A 20,811-nucleotide genomic window follows, 5' to 3' on the forward strand; every position below is an offset into this window, starting at 1 on the left:
CTCTCACATATATACAGGGGGTCTAAGTGAATGGGCTGAAGTCAGTAAGTGTGTTGTATAACTGAGATGTCATGTCTGTTATCCAGAGTCTTAATCTCACATAATTGGCCCCTTTCATCCACTCAGATTACACCACACACACACACACACACACACACACACACACACACACACACACACACACACACACACACACACACACACACACACACACACACACACACACACACACACACACACACACACACACACACACACACACACACACACACACACACAGTATTGTACAGCTAACCTTGTTAGGACACAATTCAGTCCCATTCAAATCCTATTTTCCCTAACCCCTAATGCTAAACCCTAACCTGTCCCCTTACCCTTAACCTAACGATAATCCTAACCCTAAATCTACCCCTAACCCTTAACATAATTCTAACCCTAACCCCCCTAGAAACAGCATTTGATCTCGTGATGAACAACATTTTTACACATACACACACAGCCCATGTCTGGTTTATGTAAGTGTATTTGAGTGTTTCACCCTCCAAACTCTCTCCGTGTCTCTAAAAGATGACAGAGTGCACCCTGGGTAGTGCCTGGTTTAGGTCTCACGACAACTGTGCACTAGGTGCACAAAAGCTGCATCCTGATTCATCACACTTCTCCCAAAGTATACACTAGCACACTCCCTGTCATGGATTGAACCTCTACGGGATGGGTGTCCCTAAACCGGGACGGTTGTTGGATCGGTGTCCCTAAACCGGGACGGTTGTTGGATCGGTGTCCCTAAACCAGGACGGTTGTTGGATCGGTGTCCCTAAACCAGGACGGTTGTTGGATCGGTGTCCCTAAACCAGGACGGTTGTTGGATCGGTGTCCCTAAACCGGGACGGTTGTTGGATCGGTGTCCCTAAACCAGGACGGTTGTTGGATCGGTGTCCCTAAACCAGGACGGTTGTTGGATCGGTGTCCCTAAACCGGGACGGTTGTTGGATCGGTGTCCCTAAACCAGGACGGTTGTTGGATCGGTGTCCCTAAACCGGGACGGTTGTTGGATCGGTGTCCCTAAACCAGGACGGTTGTTGGATCGGTGTCCCTAAACCAGGACGGTTGTTGGATCGGTGTCCCTAAACCAGGACGGTTGTTGGATCGGTGTCCCTAAACCAGGACGGTTGTTGGATCGGTGTCCTTAAACCGGGACGGTTGTTGGATCGGCGTCCCTAAACCGGGGCGGTTGTTGGATCGGTGTCCCTAAACCAGGACGGTTGTTGGATCAGTGTCCCTAAACCAGGACGGTTGTTGGATCGGTGTCCCTAAACCGGGACGGTTGTTGCTAACGCACGCTAATGTGACTAGAATGATGTCGTAAACAACAGCCAACTTTCCGGGACATAGAAATCTCTTATATGGGCAGAAAACTTAAATTCTTGTTAATCTAACTGCAGTGTCCATTTAACAGTAGCTATTACAGTGAAAAAAATACCATGCTATTGTTTGAGTAAGTGGAAACATATTTTACCATAGCATGTTTGTATGTTCTCTATAGTTATGTACTTGACAATGTATCAATTGACCATATTGGCACATTTGGGCAAACTCCTGGCAGACTTGATACAAAATATTGTGTCGTAATGTAATTCTTCACTGGATCAGTCTGAAACTTTTGCGTGCACACTGCTGCCATCTGGTGGCCAAAATCGAAATGACACTTAGACTCCTATCTGAAAGTATGGCCTTTCTCTTGCATTTCAAAGATCTTTTACCAGATCTAGTGTGTTATATTCTCCCACATTAATTCCACCTCACATTTCCACAAACTTCCAAGTGTTTCCTTTCAAATGGTATCAAGAATATGCATATCCTTGCTTTAGGTCCTGAGCAACAGGAAGTTAGATTTGGGTATGTCATTTTAGGAGAAAATTGAAAAAAAAGTGTACGATCATTAAGTTAAAAGCATTCGATTGGTGTAAGCATTGGCTAGAGGGCGTTTCCACTATTGTTAAACCCATGACTGATTTATATTTGATTTGGAACCCCATTAGCCGACGCCAATGGCCAATGGCCAATGGCACTCCCATTGGCTCTCCCACTGACAATACTGTCAGTCTCCCTCAAGCAGTGACAGAGAGCAACATCCCTGTCTCTACAATACTGTCAGTCTCCCTCAAGCAGTAAGCAGAGGCCCTGTCTGCCTCTGACTCTCTGCCTGTCCCTGCACTGGGGGACCCTCCAGTAGCATCGAACCCACCTGCTGCTACCTCCGACGACCAGTCTCCAGTCCTATCCTATTATCAGCACCTCAAAACCCTGAGCTGCACTCTACACCCCATCCCCCACAACCAGAGCCTGATAGTCTGGGAGGAGAGTGAGAGGGAAAGAGACTAGAGGAAAACACATACACATACACACACACATCCACATGCACACACACACACACACACACACACACACACACACACACACACACACACACACACACACACACACACACACACACACACACACACACACACACACACACACACACACACACACACACACACACACACACACACACCATCCTCTCAGGTCTTGGGGTCAGTTCTGCTGTTGGGGGGGTGCAGAGCTGCAGTCTCTCTCTTTGACCAGCAGATGTCCCTCCCTCACTGGATTGGTCAAAGTCATGTATGGTTATTTTCCCGTCCTAGTAAAATTATTAAATGCTTCATGTCTAGCAGTTGTCATAAAGACTTTCAGAGGAGCTGCTGATATTGTATTTATTGTGATCTAAAAGGCAAAACTGATCCTTGATCAGCACTCTTACTCTGAAACGACACCACGATTGTAGGCCTGATAACCAACAATGACGGGTCAGCCAATAGGGAGGAGGTAAGTGAACAGGCATTGTGGTGTCTTGACAACAACATCTGCATCAACGTCAGCAAAACAAAGGAGTTGATTGTTGACTTCAGGAAGCAGAGGAGGAAACACTCCCTGATCCACATCACCGGGACTGCAGTAGAGAGAGTCAGTTCCTCAGCGTCCACATCACTGAAGACTTGACATGGACCAACAACCCCGCCACTCTTGTCAAGAGGACGCCACAGCGTGTCTACTTCATATTTGGCATGCCGCCCCGGGTCCTCTCCAAATACTACCGCTGCTCTGACCGGTTGCATCGAGGCCCGGTACAGGAATTGCTCCATGCACGACCGCATGGCCCTCCAGTGCGTACTGAAGACGGTCCAGTACTGGGACCGTGCGCCCACCCGTCCAGGACATCTACTCGAAACGGTGCCTGAGGAAGGACCTGCAGCATCATCAAGGGCCACATACCCCGACAACTACTGCACTACTACTATTAGACTACTACTGCACTACTACTACTACTACTACTACTACTACACTATTACTACTACTGCACTACTACTACTACACTATTACTACTACTGCACTACTACTACTACTACTACTACTACACTATTACTACTACTGCACTACTACTATTAGACTACTACTGCACTACTACTACTACTACTACTACTACTACACTATTACTACTGCTGCACTACTACTACTACTGCACTACTACTACACTATTACTACTACTGCACTACTACTACTACTACTACACTATTACTACTACTGCACTACTACTACTACACTATTACTACTGCTGCACTACTACTACTACTACTACTACTACAACACTATTACTACTACTACTACTACTACACTATTACTACTACTGCACTACTACTATTAGACTACTACTGCACTACTACTACTACTACTACACTATTACTACTACTGCACTACTACTACTACTACACTATTACTACTGCTGCACTACTACTACTACTACTGCACTACTACTACTGCACTACTACTACTACTACTACCACACTACTACTACTGCACTATTAGACTACTACTGCACTACTACTACTACTACTACTACTACACTGCATTACTACTACTGCACTAGACTACTACTGCACTACTACTACTACTACTACTACTACACTATTACTACTACTGCACTACTACTACTACTACTACACACTATTACTACTACTGCACTACTACTACTACTACTACACACTATTACTACTACTGCACTACTACTACTAGACTACTACTACACTATTACTACTACTACTACTACTACTACTACACTATTTACTACTGCACTACTACTACTACTGCACTACTACTATTAGCACTACTACTACCATTAGACTACTGCTACTACTACTACTACTACTACAACTACACTATTACTACTACTGCACTACTACTACTACTACACTATTACTACTACTGCACTACTACTATTACTACTACTGCACTACACTACTACTACTGCTATTACTACTACTACTACTACTACTACCACACTACTACTACTGCACTACTACTATTAGACTACTACTGCACTACTACTACTAGACTACTACTACACTTACTACTACGCTGCACTACTACTACTACTGCACTACTACTATTAGACTACTGTACTACTACTACTACTACTACAACTACACTATTACTACTACTGCACTACTACTACTACTACTGCACTACTACTATTACTACTACTGCACTACTACTACTGCACTACTACTACTACTACTACCACACTACTACTACTGCACTACTACTATTAGACTACTACTGCACTACTACTACTACTACTACTACACTTACTACTGCTGCACTACTACTACTACTGCACCACTACTATTAGACTACTACTGCACTACTACTACTACTACTACTACACTATTACTACTGCTGCACTACTACTACTACTGCACTACTACTACTACTACTACACTATTACTACTACTGCACTACTACTACTACTACTACTACACTATTACTACTACTACTACTACTACTACTACTACTACTACTACACTATTACTACTACTGCACTACTACTACTACTACTACACTATTACTACTACTGCACTACTACTACTACTACTACACTATTACTACTACTGCACTACTACTATTAGACTACTGCTGCACTACTACTACTACTACTACGACTACACTATTTCTACTGCACTACTACTACTGCACTACTACTATTAGACTACTAATGTACTACTACTACTACTACAACTACACTATTACTACTACTGCACTACTACTACTACTACACTATTACTACTACTGCACTACTACTATTACTACTACTGCACTACTACTACTACTACTACCACACTACTACTACTGCACTACTACTACTGCACTACTACTATTAGACTACTACTGTACTACTACTACTACACTATTACTACTACTGCACTACTACTATTAGACTACTGCTGCACTACTACTACTACTACTACTACTACTACTACTACTACTACTGCACTACTACTACTACTACTACTACAACACTATTACTACTACTATTAGACTACTGCTGCACTACTACTACTATTACTACTACTACTACACCATTACTACTATTACTACTACTACTACTACTACACCATTACTACTATTACTACTACTACTACACTATTACTACTACTACTACTACACTATTACTACTACTACTACACCATTACTACTATTACTACTACTACTACTGCACAACTACTACTGCACTAATACTATTACTTCTACTGCACTACTACTGCACTACTACACTACTACTACTGCACTACTACTTCTGCACTACTACACTACTACTATTGCACTAATACTACTGCACAACTACTATGACTACTACTACAACATTACTACTACTACTACTACTACACTATTACTACTACTGCACTACTACTACTACTACTACTACACTACTATTACTACTACTGCACTACTACACTACTACTACTGCACAACTACTACTACTACACCACTACTACTACTACTACTACACTATTACTACTACTAATACTACTACTACTACTACTACGACTACACTATTTCTAATACTGCACTACTACTACTACTGCACTACTACTATTAGACTACTACTGCACTACTACCACTACTACTACACTATTACTACAACTGCACTACTACTATTACTACTACTGCACTACTACTACTACTGCACTACTACTACAGCACTACTACTATTAGACTACTACTGCACTACTCCTACTGCTGATACCACTACTGCTCTACTGCTACTACTTCTGCTGCACTATTACTACTACTGTACTTCTACTACTGCACTACTACTATTAGACTACTACTGCACTACTACTACTGCTGCCACCAGTACTGCTCTACTGCTACTACTACTACTGTACTACTACTATTACTACTACTTCTACACGACTACTACTACACTACTACTATTATTCTACTACTGCACTACTACTACTACTGCACTACTACTGCTACACTACACTACTACTACACTACTACAACACTACTACACTACTACTATACTACACCCCACACCACAGTACTACTACTACCACACTACTGCACTACACTACACTACTGCACTACTACACTACTACTACTACTACTACTTCTACACGACTACTACTACACTACTACTATTATTCTACTACTGCACTACTACTACTACTGCACTACTACTGCTACACTACACTACTACAACACTACTACACTACTACTATACTGCACTACTACTACACTACTACTATACTACACCCCACACCACAGTACTACTACTACCACACTACTGCACTACTACACTACTACTACTACTTCTACACGACTACTACTACACTACTACTATTATTCTACTACTGCACTACTACTACTACTGCACTACTACTGCTACACTACACTACTACAACACTACTACACTACTACTATACTGCACTACTACTACACTACTACTATACTACACCCCACACTACAGTACTACTACTACCACACTACTGCACTACACTACACTACTGCACTACTACACTACTACTACTACTACTACTAGTCTACTATAGTACTATTATTAGGGTTAAGGGAAGTGTTCTAGTGCATAGGGGTTAAGGGAAGTGTTCTAGTGCATAGGGGATAAGGAAAGTGTTCTAGTGCATAGGGGATAAGCAAAGTGTTCTAGTGCATAGGGGATAAGGGAAGTGTTCTAGTGCATAGGGGATAAGGGAAGTGTTCTAGTGCATAGGGGCTAAGGGAAGTGCTCTAGTGCATATGCGATAAGGGAAGTGTTCTAGTGCATAGGGGCTAAGGGAAGTGTTCTAGTGCATAGGGGCTAAGGGAAGTGTTCTAGTGCATAGGGGCTAAGGGAAGTGCCTTAGGGCATAGGGGATAAGGGAAGTGCCCTAGTGCATAGGGGCTAAGGGAAGTGCCCTAGTGCGTAGGGGCTAATGGAAGTGCCCTAGTGCATAGGGGATAAGGGAAGTGCCCTAGTGCATAGGGGATAAGGGAAGTGCACTAGTGCGTAGGGGCTAATGGAAGTGCTCTAGTGCATAGGGGATAAGGGAAGTGCACTAGTGCGTAGGGGCTAATGGAAGTGCTCTAGTGCATAGGGGATAAGGGAAGTGCACTAGTGCGTAGGGGCTAATGGAAGTGCTCTAGTGCATAGGGGATAAGGGAAGTGCCCTAGTGCGTAGGGGCTAATGGAAGTGCCCTAGTGCATAGGGGCTAAGGGAAGTGCCCTAGTGCGTAGGGGCTAATGGAAGTGCCCTAGTGCATAGGGGATAAGGGAAGTGCCCTAGTGCATAGGGGATAAGGGAAGTGCACTAGTGCGTAGGGGCTAATGGAAGTGCTCTAGTGCATAGGGGATAAGGGAAGTGCACTAGTGCGTAGGGGCTAATGGAAGTGCTCTAGTGCATAGGGGATAAGGGAAGTGCACTAGTGCGTAGGGGCTAATGGAAGTGCTCTAGTGCATAGGGGATAAGGGAAGTGCACTAGTGCATAGGGGCTAATGGAAGTGCTCTAGTGCATAGGGGATAAGGGAAGTGTTTATTACATTGAGTTTGTTTCTGGATGGAGTCTACATCCACCCTCTGATCTCTGCAGACACAGTCACAGGGATTAAACTACTGAGCACAGAACCTCTGAGTTGTGCAATGGCAGTCAGGAGGTGGGTATCACAGGGTGACACATCATTTTCAACAGAGTCATGAATGGATACAGCAACAGAGAGGGGTGTGGGGGAGAGAGAGTAACAGAGAAAGGAACACCCATTGACAAAGAGAGATACTGTATATTATCCAAAATAAAGTCAGAGATGATTTCATTTAGTGCTTGATGCAGGCTTTTGTTAGGTCATGGACTCTACAAGGTTTCGTAAGCATTCCACAGGGATGACTCCAATGCTTCCCATAGTTGTGTCAAGTTGGCTGGATGTCCTTTGGGTGGTGGACCATTCGTGACACATATGGGAAACTGTTGAGCGTGAAAAACCCAGCAGTGTTGCAGTTATTGACACAGACCGGTGCGCCTGGCACCTACTACCATACCCCGTTCAAAGGCACTTAAATATTTTGTCTTGTCCACTCACCCTCTAAACGGCACACATAAAGAATCCATGTTTCAATTGTCTCAAGGTTTTAAAATCCTTCTTTAACCTGTCTCCTCCCCTTCATCTACACTGATTGAAGTGGATCATAGTTTACACCTGGATTCACCTGGTCAGTGTCACGTTCTGACCTTAGTTCCTTTGTTTTGTCTTTGTTTTAGTATGGTCAGGGCGTGAGTTGGGGTGGGCAGTCTATGTTTGTTTTTCTATGTTGGGTTCTGTGTTCGGCCTGGTATGGTTCTCAATCAGAGGCAGGTGTCTCTAGTTGTCTCTGATTGAGAATCATACTCAGGTAAACTTTTTCCACCTGTGTTTCGTGGGTGTTTATTTTCTGTTCTGTGTTTTGTTGCACCGTTCAGGACTGTTCGTTTGTCGTGTATTGTTTTTGTTTCAGGATTCATTCTTTATTAAATTACAATGAATACTTACCACGCTGCACCTTGGTCCTCTCTTTCTCCCGACGACAGCCGTTACAGTCAGTCTATGTCATGGAATGAGCAACAGGACTAACTAACCACAGTGTTCAACACCATAGTGCCTTCCAAGCTCATCACCCTGAGGGGCCCCCGTGTTGAGGGTCAGTGTTGTTGCTTACCCTCACCACCGTCAGGAGGTTCAGGATCCAGGTGCAGAGGGAGATGTTCAGTCCCAAGATCCTTAGCTTAATGATAAGCTTGAAGGGCACTATGGTGTTGAACACTGTGGTTAGTCCTGTTGTTCTAAGTTTGTTATCTGTCAGTAGTGTTAGTGTCTACTTGAGGGGCTGAATCACGAGGTTAACTAAAAACCTTACACACGCATGCACACACACACACGCATGCACAAATAAAACGCACACATACACACAGCCCCTGTGACATGTCCCTCTCTTCCCCAGAGTTCCATGGAGCAGACGTAGACAGAGGGGAGGAAGACGTGTGTCACCCTGTGATACCCACCTCCTGACTGACATTGCACAACTCAGAGGTTCTGTGCTCAGTAGTTAACCCCTGACTGTGTCTGCAGAGATCAGAGGGGAGATGTAGGCTGGGTGTAGATTTCAGCGCGCACACGGGTGCACACCAGTAACATTTATAAACTCTGGATCGCTGACACTATGTCTTGGCCAATAAGAGCCTTTGAAGCCACCAGGCCTCCATTACCATACTCCTCCTTTATGGGCGGGGCTTAGGGGACCTGGGCCTCCCTACCGTACCTCCTTGCCCGTCTCAATAAAAATATTGACGTATTGATTATTTATTTGACCGAGACACGCGCTGACAGAAACCTGCATCAATGGCAGATAAAAAGCCTCAGAGAGAAACAGCCTCTGTGTTATTATATGTAGCCAGGGCTTGACTTGGGCAGGAGGTCACCAGGGCTTGTCTTGGGCAGGAGGTCACCAGGGCTTGACTTGGGTAGGAGGTCACCAGGGCTTGTCGTGGGCAGGAGATCACCAGGGCGTGTCTTGGGCAGGAGGTCACCAGGGTTTGACTTGGGCAGGAGGTCACCAGGGCTTGACTTGGGCAGGAGATCACCAGGGCTTGATTTGGGCAGGAGGTCACCAGGGCTTGACTTGGGGCAGGAGGTCACCAGGGCTTGACTTGGGCAGGAGGTCACCAGGGCTTGACTTGGGCAGGAGGTCACCAGGGCTTGACTTGGGCAGGAGGTCACCAGGGCTTGACTTGGGGCAGGTGGTCACCAGGGCTTGACTTGGGCAGGAGGTCACCAGGGCGTGACTTGGGCAGGAGGTCACCAGGGCTTGACTTGGGCAGGAGGTCACCAGGGCTTGACTTGGGCAGGAGGTCACCAGGGCTTGACTTGGGGCAGGAGGTCACCAGGGCTTGACTTGGGCAGGAGGTCACCAGGGCTTGACTTGGGGCAGGAGGTCACCAGGGCTTGACTTGGGCAGGAGGTCACCAGGGCTTAACTTGGGGCAGGAGGTCACCAGGGCTTGACTTGGGGCAGGAGGTCACCAGGGCTTGACATGGGCAGGAGGTCACCAGGGATTGACTTGGGGCAGGAGGTCACCAGGGCTTGACTTGGGCAGGAGGTCACCAGGGCTCGTCTTGGGCAGGAGGTCACCAGGGCTTGACTTGGGCAGGAGGTCACCAGGGCTTGACTTGGGCAGGAGGTCACCAGAGCTGAGTTCCAGCACCTCACATTTTCTACTGCTTGAGCTCCTGTTCCTCTTATAGAATATTAGTTCAAAAGTATTGTGGAGCTCCTGCACCTAAATATAAACAGTACCGGCACCTAAAATGAGTACCCGGCACCTATTTCTGTCCAAGTCAAGCACAGTATGTAGCCCATGTATCTGACGCTGTCTGGACAAAAATAATATTCAATGATTTCTCCAGTGAGATAGTTTCATCAGAGAGGAAGCGGTGAAGCGAGAGGGCTCACTCTCACCAAAATCTGTCCAGAATAAGCCCAATATGTTTCTTTGGGCTTAATATGGAGACCTAAGCTTGTCGCATAGCTTTCGACCTTTGGGACAACTACTCCCATTGTTATGGGGGAGACATGAGCATCTCCTCATTATATAGAGATCTCTGGTTTCAGCCAATTGCAAAGTAAACTTGGCAGGTGCACAGTGCATTGTTTGGATGCTGGCTTCACTTCCCCTAAGGCAAATTGATGTTATGCCAAAATGATATACTTCACCAGAGAGCATGATTTAGCCACAGAGGATCATTAGCTTCTTTATTTTTTAAATAACTGTGAATTGTTTCAAATCACAAGAATGTAGTCCTACAATATGCCTATTTGGGAAGCCAGCAATTTTATCAGTGTTGCGTTTAGGCTTAGCTGATTATTGAGTTGTGGCTGTCAGTGAAAAGCTTCTAAAATATGTGCAAAGATAATGTCTTGAGTATAATTAAAAATGTTGAGACAAGAAGAAGGGGAGGTGTGTGGTTAAGCTATGGCTTATCTTTCCCCAGAATGCATCTGTTCAGCTCTCCAGAATGCATCTGTTCAGCTCTCCAGAATGCATCTGTTCAGCTCTCCAGAATGCATCTGTTCAGCTCTCCAGAATGCATCTGTTCAGCTCTCCAGAATGCATCTGTTCAGCTCTCCAGAATGCATCTGTTCAGCTCTCCAGAACACATCGTTCAGCTCTCCAGAACACATCGTTCAGCTCTCCAGAATGCATCTGTTCAGCTCTCCAGAATGCATCGTTCAGCTCTCCAGAATGCATCTGTTCAGCTCTCCAGAATGCATCTGTTCAGCTCTCCAGAACACATCGTTCAGCTCTCCAGAATGCATCTGTTCACCCCTCCAGAATGCATCTGTTCAGCTCTCCAGAACACATCGTTCAGCTCTCCAGGATGCATCTGTTCAGCTCTCCAGAATGCATCGTTCAGCTCTCCAGAATGCATCTGTTCAGCTCTCCAGAATGCATCGTTCAGCTCTCCAGAATGCATCTGTTCAGCTCTCCAGAATGCATCTGTTCAGCTCTCCAGAATGCATCTGTTCAGCTCTCCAGAATGCATCTGTTCAGCTCTCCAGAATGCATCTGTTCAGCTCTCCAGAATGCATCTGTTCAGCTCTCCAGAACACATCGTTCAGCTCTCCAGAATGCATCTGTTCACCCCTCCAGAATGCATCTGTTCAGCTCTCCAGAACACATCGTTCAGCTCTCCAGGATGCATCTGTTCAGCTCTCCAGAATGCATCGTTCAGCTCTCCAGAATGCATCTGTTCAGCTCTCCAGAACACATCGTTCAGCTCTCCAGAATGCATCTGTTCACCTCTCCAGAATGCATCGTTCAGCTCTCCAGAATGCACCTGTTCAGCTCTCCAGAACACATCGTTCAGCTCTCCAGGATGCATCTGTTCAGCTCTCCAGAATGCATCGTTCAGCTCTCCAGAATGCATCTGTTCAGCTCTCCAGAATGCATATGTTCACCTCTCCAGAATGCATCGTTCAGCTCTCCAGAATGCATCTGTTCAGCTCTCCAGAACACATCGTTCAGCTCTCCAGGATGCATCTGTTCAGCTCTCCAGAATGCATCGTTCAGCTCTCCAGAATGCATCTGTTCAGCTCTCCAGAACACATCGTTCAGCTCTCCAGAATGCATCTGTTCACCTCTCCAGAATGCATCGTTCAGCTCTCCAGAATGCATCTGTTCAGCTCTCCAGAACACATCGTTCAGCTCTCCAGGATGCATCTGTTCAGCTCTCCAGAATGCATCGTTCAGCTCTCCAGAATGCATCTGTTCAGCTCTCCAGAACACATCGTTCAGCTCTCCAGAATGCATCGTTCAGCTCTCCAGAATGCATCTGTTCAGCTCTCCAGAACACATCGTTCAGCTCTCCAGAATGCATCTGTTCACCCCTCCAGAATGCATCGTTCAGCTCTCCAGAACGCATTAACAGGTGCATTGAGAACAGCCAGGGTAGAGATAATGGGGTAGAGATGATGGGGTAGAGATGATGGGGTAGAGATGATGGCATCCTTTGACTCAAGAAACCGCTTCAAAATACAGTATAAAATGTTGAATTCCACCTTGTAGTGCAGTCTTGTTTAGGCTTCAGCTCAGGCAGCCCCATCTGGCGTTGTGTAGACTTTAGTTTTTCAGCACCTACTGTGCTCCTGTGGGTGTATTCCACAGCTGCTTTCACTTTGTCCACAGTGGGCTTCATCTCCTTCAGAGCATCTCTTACAATCAGGTTGATTGTGTGGGCAAGACATGGATGATTGGTCCATTTTAACATTTGAATGGCTTTGGTTATGTTAGCTGCATTGTCGCTAACACAACAGACCACTTTTCCATGAGGTGTGTCTGTCGCTGAACTCAAAGAAGACAGCTAGACATCGAAAAATCTTCAATGAAGTGACATGTAACCGACCTGTAAGAAGTGGTCACCCCTGATGTCCAGCAGTCAGTGGTAAGGCAAACTGCAGTAGCTTTTTGGACTCTTTCCCGCACTGAAGCCTGTGTGCCCTCGTACAGATGTGGAATAAGTGATTTTAAAAGGGTTTTCCTGCTTGGAATTGTCTACATTGGATTTAGACTTGTTGCTATAATTTCTTAAACCTCTGTTCTCCGCGATCGAAAATGGCTGGAAATCGGTGGCAATAATTTTAGCCAATGCAATATCAATTTGGCCTTGTTTTGCTACAGACATAGACTTTGGCATAAACTGGTCCATAGAAGACTGTGTTGCTGTGGGTCGCGGAGTAGGCGCGACCCATTAGTTAATTAGTGAATGAGTTAATTCTATTAATTTAAATATTTTGATTATTCATATCTTAATTTTTTCAAATATTTGTATAAATAGATTCGGCTCTTCTGATATGCGAGCCGGCTCCCAACGTTCACCTACAAGAGCCGACTCTTACAGCCGACTCGTTCGCGAACGATCCATCCACTTACAGCCGAGCACCTAATTTGCAGGACATGACATTTCTAGAAAGGCCCCCAGTGAAGCCAATGTTTTTCTTCCAGTCTGAGTGAATAGGTTCATTGTAGCTTACTAAGATACATTTATTGGTCTTGAGTCTACTGCAATTTTTACTGGCTTCATGGGGAAGTAACTTTACACCAGATTTATCTGAAATTGGTCAGCCATATTGAAAACATGTTATTAAGGGGTCATGCATGACCATCTCCAGCTTTAAACCTCCATTATAGTAATCAACACTGTGTTGCTTTGTAGTGTAGAGTGGTGAGCTAGATTTCAACAGCTACAGGTTTAAGAAGATACACACGTTTTTTGTATTTTTTAGTTACAGATACTTTTTAAAAGAATACATAGTATGAACTGAACAGAAGCCAATCAATTCTCATATTTCCTATTCTTAGTTGTCGTGTGTTTTTGTTATTGATTATTGCCTTTTGCGTTTTTGAGTTTGGAAGAAAGGCATTTCACTGTACTGCATGTGACATAAAAACTTGAAACATCTTGGAATTTTTTTAGTTCTTTTTTAGTACTTATGCAGTCCCCAATACACAAATAAATACTTAAACACATGTATTTCTCTCCCAGAAACATTAAACTGAAATACTGTACATTCCCATGAATTCCTAGGAGGCTGTTCCTTATGAGGAGTATCATAATGGTAGATGGTGACTTCAGAATTTTATGGTCGCACATTGAGATTCGTGGTTGTAAGTACGATTCGCAAAATGTTCACAAATGTGTAATAACATCTTGCAAGCTTGTATCATGATGTGTGAAAGATTTTGCGTTTTTTTTTATGGGCATATATATACCAGTGCATTTGGAAGGTATTCAGACCACTTGACCTTTTCATAATTTTGTTAAGTTACAGCCTTATTCTAAAATTGATTGAATAAAATATTAATCCTCAGCAATCTACACATAATACCCCATAATGACAAAGCAAAAACAGGTTTTTAGAAATTGTTGCAAATGTATTAAATATAAAAACAGAAATAACTTATTTACATAAGTATTCAGACTCTTTGCTATGAGACTCGAAATTGAGCCCAAGTGCATCCTGTTTCCATTGATCATCCTGGAGATGTTTTTACAACTTGATTGGAGTCCACCTGTGGTAAATTCAGTTGACTGGACATGACTTGGAGAGTCACACACCTGTCTATATAAGGTCCCACAGTTGACAGTGCACGTCAAAGCAAAAACCTGACATTGCTCATTCTGATAGTTCTTAATTTATTTTACATTTTATTTTGGAGTTGTGTATAGCCTGTTGCTTAGTATTATTAAGTATTACTGCACTGTTGGAGTAGTAACATAAGCATTTTGCTGCACCTGCGTATACTGATAAATATGTATACGCGACCAATAGTATTTTAATTTTTTAAGGAATATTACTGTTTTATCAGGCAGCGACAAAGATGAAGTCAACAAATGTAATCGGCGAATTCACGTTATGTTTGCTATTTCATGCAGCAACAGAATAGAAAGCAGCTAGGCAAATGATTTTGTATTGGAATTTCGCATTGTTTCATTTGAGTGATGTCATTCATGCAAAGTAGGCATGCTCCTTGATCAAACTGACCTGAAGTATTGGTTTGCATATTTTTGTAGTTCACATCACGGGTCACTGAAAAGGGTAGGCGAGACTCAATTCATCTGATCTTGTTTAATTATGTGGGCCTAATTCATATAATGCATGTCATAACTAGATACCCAACGATTCGAGCCACAAGTCTCCTCATCCACCCTCTAGTGCTCTCTCCCCACCCCAAAATGTTCAGTCGCAACTCGCGTCCTACACTTGTCTGTCTATCGCGCATACACAATAGCTTGTCTGCTCCATAGCAAACTGCTCTATCCATATTGATTGGTGAAGTAATTTCATGTCGAACTAACGTTAAAAAAATATTTTTGGGGGGGGTTCGAACCAGCTCAGAACTTTATTGTCAAGCCCAGCCAGAGCCCGGACTTGAATCCGATCGATCATCTCTGGAGAAACCTGAAAATGGCTGCGCAGCGATGCTCTCCATCCAACCTGACAGAGCTTGAGAGGATCTGCAGAGAAGAACGGGAGAAACTCCCCAAATACAGGGATGCCAAGCTTGTAGCGTCATACCCAAGAAGTCTTAAGGCTGTAATCACTTCAACAAAGTACTGAGTAAAAAGTCTGAACACTTATGTAAATGTGATATTTAAGTTTTTTATTTGTAATACATTTGCAAAAAAAACATCTGAAAACCTGTTTTTGTTTTGTCATTATGGGATATTTTGTGTAGATTGATGAGGAATAAAAACTATTCAATCCATTTTAGAATAACGCTGTAACGTAATGTGGAAACAGAAAAGGGGTCTGAATACTTTCCGAATGCAGTGTCTATACAGTATCAGTCAAAAGTTGACACACCTATTCATTGAAGGGCTTTTCTTTATTTTTACTATTTTTCTACATTGCAGAATAATATCAAAGACATCAAAACTATAAAATAACACATATAATCATGTAGTAACCAGTTGGCACATACAGTTGAAGTCGGAAGTTTACATACACTTAGGTTGGAGTCATTAAAACTCGTTTTTCAATCACTCCACAAATGTTTTGTTAACAAACTATAGTTTTGGCAAGTAGGTTAGGACATCTACTTTGTGCATAATTTGTGCATCTACTTTGTGCATGAAGTCATTTTTCCAACAATTGTTTACAGACAGATTATTTCACTTATAATTCACTGTATCACAATTCCAGTGGGTCAGACGTTTGTGTACACTAGGTTGACTGTTCAATAGAGTATAGTTCAGTACAGTTCAATAGAGTATAGTTCAGTACAGTTCAATAGAGTATAGTTCAGTACAGTTCAATAGAGTATAGTTCAGTACAGTTCAATAGAGTATAGTTCAGTACAGTTCAATAGAGTATAGTTCAGTACAGTTCAATAGAGTATAGTTCAGTACAGTTCAATAGAGTTTACAGACAGATTATTTCACTTATAATTCACTGTATCACAATTCCAGTGGGTCAGAAGTTTGTGTACACTAAGTTGACTGTGCTTTTAAACAACTTGGAAAATTCCAGAAAATGTCATGGCTTTAGAAGCTTCTGATAGGCTAATTGACATGGTTTGAGTCAATTGGAGCTGAACCTGTGGATGTATTTCAAGGCCTACCTTCAAACTAAGTGCCTCTTTGCTTGACATCATGGGAAAATCAAAAGAAATCAGCCAAGACCTCAGAAAACAAATTGTAGACCTTCACAAGTCTGGTTCATCCTTGGGAGCAATTTCCAAAGGCCTGAAGGTACCACGTTCATCTGTACAAACAATAGTACACAAGTATAAACACCATGGGACCACGCAGCCTTCATATCGCTCAGGAAGGAGACGCGGTCGGTCTCCTAGAGATGAACGTACTTTGGTGCAAAAAGTGCAAATCAATCCCAGAACAACAGCAAAGGACATTGTGAAGATGCTGGAGGAAACAGGTACAAACGTATCTATATCCACAGTAAAACGAGTCCTATATCGACATAACCTGAAAGGCCGCTCAGCACGGAATAAGCCACTGCTCCAAAACCACCATAAAAAAGCCAGACTACGGTTTGCAACAGGACATGGTGACAAAGATCATACTTTTTGGAGAATTGTCCTCTGGTCTGATGAAACAAAAATATAACTGTTTGGCCATAATGACCATTGTTATGTTTCGAAGAAAAAGGGTGATGCTTGCAAGCCAAAGAACACCATCCCAACCGTGAAGCACGGGGGTGGCAGCATCATGTTGTGGGGGAGCTTTGCTGCAGGAGGGACTGGTGCACTTCACAAAATAGAGGGCATCATGAGGCAGGAAAATTATGTGGATATATTGAAGCAACATCTCAAGACATCAGTTGGGAAGTTAAAGCTTGGTCGCAAATGGGTCTTCCAAATGGACAATGACCCCAAGCATATTTCCAAAGTTGTGGCAAAACGGCTTAAGGACAACAAAGTCAAGGTATTGGAGTGGCCATCACAAAACCCTGACCTCAATCCTATAGAAAATTTGTGGGCAGAACTGAAAAAAGTTTGTGCGAGCAAGGAGGTCTACAAACCTGACTCAGTTACACCAGCTCTGTCAGGAGGAATGGGCCAAAATTATTGTGGGAAGCTTGTGGAAGGCTACTCGAAATGTTTGACCCACGTTAAAACAATTTGAAGGCAATGCTACAAAATACTAATTGAGTGTATGTAAACTTCTGACCCACTGGAAAGGTAATGAAAGAAATAAAAGCTGAAATGAATCATTCTCTCTACTATTATTCTCTCTACTATTATTTCACATTCCTAAAATAAAGTGGTGATCCTAACTGACCGAAGACTGGGAATTTTTACTACGATTAAAATGTCAGGAATTGTGAAAAACGGAGTTCAAATTTATTTGGCTAAGGTAAACTTCCGACTTCAACTGTACCACCCCTCACGCCATACCATTCTCCACCCCTCACGCCATACCATTCTCCGCCCCTCACGCCATACCATTCTCCGCCCCTCACGCCATACCATTCTCCGCCCCTCACGCCATACCATTCTCCACCCCTCACGCCATACCATTCTCCACCCCTCACGCCATACCATTCTCCACCCCTCACGCCATACCATTCTCCACCCCTCACGCCATACCATTCTCCGCCCCTCACGCCATACCATTCACCACCCCTCACGCCATACCATTCTCCACCCCTCACGCCATACCATTCTCCACCCCTCACGCCATACCATTCTCCACCCCTCACGCCATACCATTCTCCACCCCTCACGCCATACCATTCTCCGCCCCTCACGCCATACCATTCTCCACCCCTCACGCCATACCATTCTCCACCCCTCACGCCATACCATTCTCCACCACTCACGCCATACCATTCTCCACCCCTCACGCCATACCATTCACCACCCCTCACGCCATACCATTCTCCACCCCTCTCACAGTTATCTCCCGTACTTGACATACTTCTGTACATTATCATTAAGTACAATGCTTTTTAGATTCTGAGAAAGGTTGATTACCAAAAACACTGAGTGTACAAAACACACTATTTCCATGACAGACTGACCAGGTGAAAGCTACTTAAATCTGTGTAGATGAAGGGGAGGAGACAGGTTAAAGAAGGATTTTTAAGCCTTGAGACAAGGATTGTGCATGTGTGCCAATCAGAGGTTGAATGGGCCAGACAAAAGATTTAAGCGCCTTTGAACAGGGTATGGTAATATATGGCATTTAGCAGACGCTTTTATCCAAAGCGACTTAAAGTCATGCATGCATACATTTTAAGTATGGATTGTCCCAGGAATCAAACCCACTACCCTGGTGTTACAAGCGCCAAGCTCTACCAACTGAGCTACAAAGGACCATGGTAGGTCACAGGAGGTCGGTGGCACCTTAATTCAGGAGGACAGGTTCGTGGTAATCGCTGGAGTAGAATCAGTGGAATGGTATCAAATAAATATTCACTTCTTTCTAGCCATTATTATGAGCCATCCTCCCTTATGAGCCATCCTCCCTTCAGCAGCCTCCACTGTAGTAGGTGCAATGGTCCACCACCCAAATGACATCCAGCCAATTTGACACAACTGTGGGAAGAAATGGAGTCAACATGGGCCAGCATCCCTGTGGAATGCTTTCAACACCCCGTAGAATCCATGTCTCCACTAATTGAGGCTATTCTGATATTAAGGTGTTCCTAGTGTTTTGTACACTCAGTTTTTTTTATTTATTTATTTATTTATTTTACCTTTATTTAACCAGGCAAGTCAGTTAAGAACACATTCTTATTTTCAATGACAGCCTGGGAACAGTGGGTTAACTGCCTGTTCAGGGGCAGAACGACAGATTTGTACCTTGTCAGCTGGGGGGTTTGAACTCGCAACCTTCCGTTTACTAGTCCAACGCTCTAACCACTAGGCTACGCTGCCGTACACCGTACTCGTCAGAAGTTTGGACACACCTATTCATTGCAGGGGTTTTCTTAAATTTTACATTGTAGAATAATAGTGAAGACATCAAAACTATGAAATAACACATATGGAATCATGTAGTAACCAAAAAAAGTGTTTTTTCAAAATAGCCACTCTTTGCCTTGACGACAGCTTTGCACTCAAACTGAGTGTCGGAGTGTGCCCCTGCATATTAAAAAACAAGAAAATCGTGCCGTCTGGTTTGCTTAATATAAGGAATTTTAAATGATTTATTCTTTAACTTTGTATTTTAATATATATATATATTAAATGATTCAACAGAACAATAAAAAACACAGCAAAAGTAAGTACTACTACAAAACATAAATCAACCCTCCCGACTGCCGAAATAAAAATAAATTAAAACAATGACAAATTACAAAATAAAAATAAAGAGTTCAATTAGAATAGTAATAATACTAATGACTAAATAAGACAAATGACAAGAGATACCAACATATACACAAAGCACATTACAGAGAGACAACAGCTACATCAATCTACAAGCTCACATTCACCAACCCCAATGGAAGTGTTTCCATGGAGACCAGGAAGGGTTGCCATATTTTCACAAAGTGGTTGAAATGATTTCTTTAAAGCATAGGTCATCTTCTCCATAGGAATACACTTATTGATTTCAGAGAGCCTTCTTGTAATTGGGAGAGGGGAATAGGATTTCCATGTCAATGCAACACACTTTCTTGCAGGGGCGATTTCTGTCAATTAGATTTTTGAAGTTATTCCTCAAATTCACATTTGTGAAGTTACCCAGAAGGCATATTCCAGGGTCAAGTGGGAAAGGGACCTCCATAATAAAAGGTCAGGGTGTCACAAACATCATGCCAGAAGTCTTCTAATTTACTACACTGCCAAGTAGAATGACAAAAAAAGTGCCTTTTGTTGTTCCATATCTGAAACTATACATTTACTTTTGATACTTAAGTATATTTAACTTCGACCAAAT

This window comes from Oncorhynchus keta, chromosome 19 (assembly GCF_023373465.1).
Source record: "Oncorhynchus keta strain PuntledgeMale-10-30-2019 chromosome 19, Oket_V2, whole genome shotgun sequence".
NCBI lineage: Eukaryota > Metazoa > Chordata > Actinopteri > Salmoniformes > Salmonidae > Oncorhynchus > Oncorhynchus keta.